Genomic DNA, 6,560 nt, shown 5'->3' with positions numbered 1-6,560 from the left:
GGAGGGTACCCGAAGGACAAAAGTAGAAGGGGTCATTGGGAAAGGTGAGGTTCAGTCACCAGCCTGCAGAGAAGTGCTCTGGTTTAGCTAGCAGGGGTGGGTCTGGAGTTAACCCTCCAACAGGAGGCAAACGATAGGTCACCTTCCCAATGCAGGGCAAGGCCGGCATCGGGAACCACGTGCCTGGATGTGCAGCGGGAGTCCACGATTCCCTTCAGAGCAGTGGGCAGCAAGGAGGCTTGCAAAGGGGGCCCGCAGCTCTGTGTGGACTGCCCCTCCCCCACCACCATCCAGCTGATCATGGGCAGCTCGAGCCATGGAGGGGCTTTGGTTTCAGGGTGAGAAGGCTGTGAAAAACTCATCCTCATGCCGACGCTGCAAGGAGGCAAAAGGATCCCGCCACAGCCATGGGCGCCATCCGACGGCCACACGCTTCTCCCTACCTGCCTCTTCCAACTGCAGTGTCCCTCTAGCGCCCCCTATGGAGAAAGGGTAGCATTGTTCTCACTTTAGTGGAGAAAGGATTCAAGGGATTATACTATTTATCCAGAGCACAAATCGAAGGGTGCGTTTGGAGCTGGGGGACGATAAACTGGTAACTGGCACGCTGATTATCTTGCACACACACACTCACTTTCCCATACACAGTTCCATGGAGACTTCTGGCATTCATATTTAAGATAAATCAATGAAAGAGGAGTCATTGTCACGCTTCGGGACTGTTAAGGATGGCTGTGTCTTCCACCAGGAGGCAGCAAAGCCAAGCCCTCACCCAGACTTGGCAGCTGCGATGTGCAGTCAGGAATTCCCTGAAAATTCTTATACTCATCATCTTATTGGATATTCTTATACTGATCACCTTGATCAGGCCTGAGGAGAAAAAAGAGAGAAGCACAGTTACCTCCAGGAGTAGTTCTAGTTCAAGTTGGGACCCAAGATATAGAGTGTAGTGAGGAAAAACCGTGATACCGCAACCTCTTGAAAGCAGAAGCGTGACAGAGAGGACCTGTTTCCAGATGCCAAAGAAGGACAGTTGAGGGCTTAGTTGAAGCCTGCAGCTTTAATTTTGGTTCCAGTTCACCTGGTGGGACACACAGGACATGCTGCAGTAGATGTGGGAGGCAAGGCAGCACTTCTGGAAGCATCTGAGATGAACTGTGTTCCCTTCAGTGGGCAAAAACCAAGCAGATGCAGGGACAACCAGACCATACGTGGAAGGAGCGTCTGAGTCTGGCAAAGAGACGACGTGCACCCCTTTGTAGAATTTCACCTAACCTGACCAAGAGAAAGCTCAACTTCAGAGCCTTTCTGCCTTCATTGCCTGAGGTAGCTACACGTTGCCAGTCTCTCTCACCAATTCAGTTCCTGGAACTCTGTGGTGGAGAAACTGTGCAGAAGGGCATCAGTCTATTTCCTGACCTGGGTGGGAGTTACACAGATGTTTTGCTTTGTTCAAGTGCATTGGCTGAAATGCATTGGGCTGTGTTCTCAATGCATGTATGTTACAGTTCAACAAAACCACGTTAAAGTGATGCACGCAGATGGATAAATGTAAAACTATCCAGGACAATTCTTAAGAATAAAAGCCATGTGTAGGAGCTAGTTCTACCAGATTTCTACTATATTATAAAGCTATTATAGTTAGACAGTTGGTTCTGGACGGTGAATGTACAGACAGATCAATAGAGCATGACAACAAGTTCAGAGTTGGGACAAAATACACAGAAGAGGCTAGTACATGATAAGCACACCCTCAAATCTGTGAAAAAAGATAAATTAATCAATAAATGATGTTGCTACCACTGAGAAGCCATGAATGAACAAAAAAAGACCCCTTTCATTTTATACTAGGAGACGACCTCGGGGCGAACGACGAGATGATCCCCTTCCAGGACAAGGGGGGCGAGGAGCAGGAGCCGAGCAGCGACAGTGCCTCGGCGCAGCGGGACCTAGACGAGGTCAAGCCGTCCCTGGTCAACGAGTCGGAGAACCAGAGCAGGAGCTCAGACTCGGAGGTGGAGAGGCGCCCGCAGCCCGCCCGGGACACTTTCCAGAAGCCGTGGGACTATTTCGCCCAAGTGAGAAGGCCCCAGGACGGCGCGTTCTTTAAAGGACCCCCCTACCCTGGGTACCCCTTCCTGATGATCCTGGACCTGAGTAGCCCGTACCTCTCCAACGGACCCCTGTCTCCCGGAGGAGCGCGCACCTGCCTGCAGATGAAATGGCCCCTCTTCGATGTCCCCTCCAGTGCCACAGTCAAGGACACGAGGTGACCGTGTCCAGCACACTTGTCTAATAAAGTTCCTGTCGTTCAGCACCCACATCACATGCCTCCGCTGACTCCCCTCATTACCTACAGCACTTCTCCCCCCGGCTCCCCGCCCACTCACCTCTCCCCAGAGATCGATCCAAAGACAGGAATCCCCCGGTCTCCTCACCCATCCGAGCTGTCACCGTATTACCCGCTGTCTCCTGGAGCTGTCGGACAAATCCCCCACCCCCTCGGCTGGCTCGTCCCACAGCAAGGCCAGCCCATGTACTCTCTTCCTCCCGGTGGCTTCCGGCACCCTTACCCCACCCTCGCCATGAATGCGTCGATGTCCAGCCTGGTCTCCAGCTGGTTCTCACCTCACATGGTGGCTCCTGCCCGCCCTGGCCTGCCCACCTCAGGGATCCCCCACCCCGCCATTGTCTCCCCCATTGTCAAGCAGGAACAGGCACCCCCCAGCCTGAGCCCTGCGGTGAGCGCAAAATCACCAGTCACCATGAAAAAGGAGGAGGAAAAGAAGCCCACGTGAAGAAGCCTCTGAATGCCTTCATGTTGTATATGAAGGAGATGAGGGCCAAGGTGGTGGCTGAGTGCACCCTGGAGGAAAGTGCAGCCATTAACCAGATCCTGGGAAGAAAGTGGCAGAACCTGTCTCAAGAACATGCCAAGTACTATGAGCTGGCTCGGAAGGAGTGGCAGCTTCACTCGCAGCTCTACCCGATCTGGTCAGCCCGGGACAACCACGGTAAGAAAAAGAAGAGGAAGAGAGAAAAGCAGCTGTCCCAGACACAGTCGCAGCAGCAAGTCCAGGAGGCAGAGGGTGCTCTGGCCTCCAAGAGCAAGAAGCCATGTGTTCGGTTCTTGCCCCCTGAGAAGCCCTGTGACAGTCCTGCCTCCTCCCACGGCAGTGTGCTGGACTCTCCTGCCACCCCCTCTGGAGCTTTGGCCTCACCAGCTGCCCCTGCTGCCACCCATTCGGAGCAAGCCCAGCCCCTCTCCCTCACCACCAAGCCAGAAACACCAGGCTCTGTCAGAGGGTGGAAGGTGGGAGAAAGGAGAAGATCAGGAAACATAACTAATGGGTACTAGGCTTAGTACCTTGGTGATGAAATACAGCAAACCCCCATGACACAGGTTTACCTACCTAACAAACCTGCACTTGTACCCCTGAACTGAAAATAAAAGTTAAGACAACATCTGCTTCCGGAATGATCTTGGACCTGAGACTGCAGGATCAGCTCTCCCCTCAATCTGCATTCTGCCATCCTTCCCTACAAATTTTTGTTGTGCCATCCCTGATAGTCACTTGAGCTAATGCTGCCAAACAATCTTCTTTCCCTCTTTCTTGCTCACACTCACTTTACCAAAACCTAACAGAATCTAAAGGAATCGAATGTTAAGGATACATTTTCTGAATGAGTTCCGGGATTTCTAGAATTTGTGCTCTGGCCTAACTAGATTTAAATGCACGAATGAACCCCCTTTCCACAGTGAAGAGAATCCTGATAGTAAATGTGGCTATAGGGATTTGCAAAGTATCACTTTCACATACTTCTAATCAGATGCTTATAAGAGACACGGTTTTCAGTGGCTATGGATTTGCTACCTGAGAATATTTTTGTCAAGCTAATGACTATAAGGAGATTGGCTGGTTGCCCCTCATTGTACTAAGTAAGGGGGAGAAGAAAATGATGAGGTCCAGGAATTGAATCCTCGGTTCCTGCACCATGTGAATAACCTGAAAGTTTCTGTGCCTGTCCTCAAAGACACCTTTATCTTCTGTAGTCTCAGAGCTGAGACTGCTAAAAACTAAACCCAAAATCTTATCAGCGGGTGGCTGAACTACAGTGCAAATTAAATTTCCAATTCTCAGCATGTATACAGTTAAAACGAGGCCACTTGATTAAGAAGAAATGGGGGCTGGGCTCAGTGGTTCATGCCTGTAATCCCAGCACTTTGGGAGGCTGAGGTGGGTGGATCACTTGAGATTAGGAATTTGAGACCAGCCTGGCCAACATAGTGAGGCTCTATCGCTACTAAAAAAAAAAAAAAAAAAATTAGCCTGACATGGTGGCATTTGCCTGTAATCCCAACTACTCTAGAGAGTGAGGCTGGAGAATCAATTGAACCCAAGAGGCGGAGGGTGCAGTGAGCCAAGATTGCACCTCTGCACTCCAGCCTAGGCTACAGAGTGAGACTCTGTCTCAAAAAAAAAAAAAAAAGAAGAGAAGAAGAAGAAATGGGGCCCTGAAAATTGGAATGGGGACCAGTGAGAAAATCCTGATGACAGTGGAAACACTATACCCCTGAATTTGGTTGAGTCTTTTTGCCAGTAGAAGGAGCCTTTCCACCCCCACCTGAGGAGATTGACTCTGATTTTCCTAAGGAGACTGTAATGGGCTCCTATGAGGCAATTGTCTTGCAAGACATTGATGACTTTTCTCAGGACCCATCACTTCCACCTCTTTTTTCTTCTAAACTAAGGTCCCAGCAGGCCTCCAAAGGGGAGGTACAACAAGTGACCTTGTCATGACAAAGCACACTACACTCCAAAAGAACTACATGGTTTTTCCAGGGTGTGCAGACAGACATTCAGGGAATCCGTGTGGGAATGGATATTAAGAGCATGGCACAGTTGTAGAAGGAATATAAAATTGGATGAGGCTGAATTGATTGCAGAGATTCTAGGCAAAGTTACAGTTTAAGGAGTAAGAAAAGGTCTTAACAGTGACTTTGGTTGGCTGCCCATAACGTGGACCAAAAGGTGGCCCAGTGTGTGTGACCTAGAAATGACAGGCCTGTCTTGGTTTGCAGCAGAGGAAGAGACTCAGAGCATCAGGGAGATTGGAATATTAGAATTAATTTGTCATGAAATGACAAATCACCCACCTTGGAAGGTCCAGATGATTCACCTTTCATCACAATTGTGAAAAAATACTTTAGGTCCTAACAGTGTCTTAATCTGAGAAACAAATGCCTCACAAAATGTAAGTTTACTGGGATGAATGAGTGAAAAACCGGGGGGCTGATAACAATATACTCAAACCCAGGCCATAGTCTGAGTAGTAAAAACAGCAAAAAAGTCACAAAGGCATTCCCTAAACAATAAAGGTAAAGTGCTGGATGACAATGTCACTAAACCTCATCAATGTCCTAAAGAGAAGCTACGTGCAAAACTAAACAGGATGTGCCACACAGATTTTATAGCTGCTAGTTCTATTTTTTTTCCAACTTTCCTTAAATGCTTAGGAAGATGTGATTGTCTCAGTAAATTGTGTGCACAGCACAGCAGCTTAAGTCTGCCTCCAACAAGATGGGTATTCTCTGAAAAGTAAATCCCATTTGCATTCATGGTCATCTTCAACTTGTCTGTGACTGCTAAGTTGTATTTATGAACTTTCTCTTTGATCTCCTCTTCGCTGAGGTAACTGGCTTTCCTTCTCTCTCTCTCTTTTTTTTTTTTTGAGACGGAGTCTCACTCCATAGCCAGGTGCCAGGCTGGAGTGCAGTTACGCGATCTTGGCTCACTGCAACCTCCGCCTCCCGGGTTCAAGCAATTCTCCTGCCTCAGCCTCCCGAGTAGCGGGGACTACAGGCGCTGCCACCATGTCCAATAATTTCTGTATTTTTGGTAGACACAGGGTTTCATCATGTTGGCCAGGATGGTCTCGATCTGTTGACCTTGTGATCCGCCCGCCTCGGTCTCCCAAAGTGCTGGAATTACAGGCGTGAGCCGCTGCGCCCGGCCTGGTTTCCTTCTCTTGCTCAACATTGCCCTGCTTTCCTGAAGCAGCAGGTCCTGGTGGTGAAGAAGTCCTGGGCGTCCTCCTCCAGGCCGCTGTAGCCGCTGCTTAAGCTACCAGTCCCAGCGCGCGGGCGGCTTCCCGGGGGCGCAGGCGGCTGGGCAGGGGGTGCCGCGCGCGCCCCTCGAGGTTCGCGGCGCGCAGTTTCGGGCGTCCTTCTGCAGCTGCGGCCGCCGCTCAGCCCTCTCCCTTCAATTCTATCAGCTTTTGCTTCCCGTGTTTTGAGGCGCGGTTAGATGCATATGTGTTTATTATTGTACTTTCTTCCTGATAGATTAACCCTGTTTTCATTACAAAATACCCCTCATTGTCTTTGGTGACTTGTGTTAAAGTCCCTTGTTTAGGCCGCGCATGGTGGCTCACGCCTGTAATCCCAGCACTTTGGGAGGCCGAGGCAGCGTATCACCTGAGATCAAGAGTTCAAAACCAGCCTAACCAACATGGAGAAACCTCATCTCGCCCGGCGCGGTGGCCCACGCCTGTAATCC

General features: G+C 50.0%; 1 pseudogene; it reads left to right on the top strand.

Annotated features, from left to right (window-relative positions):
- Positions 1 to 316: 316 nt before the first annotated feature.
- On the top strand, positions 317 to 6,297 carry LOC118149272 (transcription factor 7-like 1 pseudogene; annotated as a pseudogene).
- Positions 6,298 to 6,560: the final 263 nt, after the last annotated feature.

This window comes from Callithrix jacchus, chromosome 18 (assembly GCF_049354715.1).
Source record: "Callithrix jacchus isolate 240 chromosome 18, calJac240_pri, whole genome shotgun sequence".
Lineage (NCBI taxonomy): Eukaryota > Metazoa > Chordata > Mammalia > Primates > Cebidae > Callithrix > Callithrix jacchus.
This window is presented reverse-complemented; position numbering and strand designations above follow the sequence as displayed.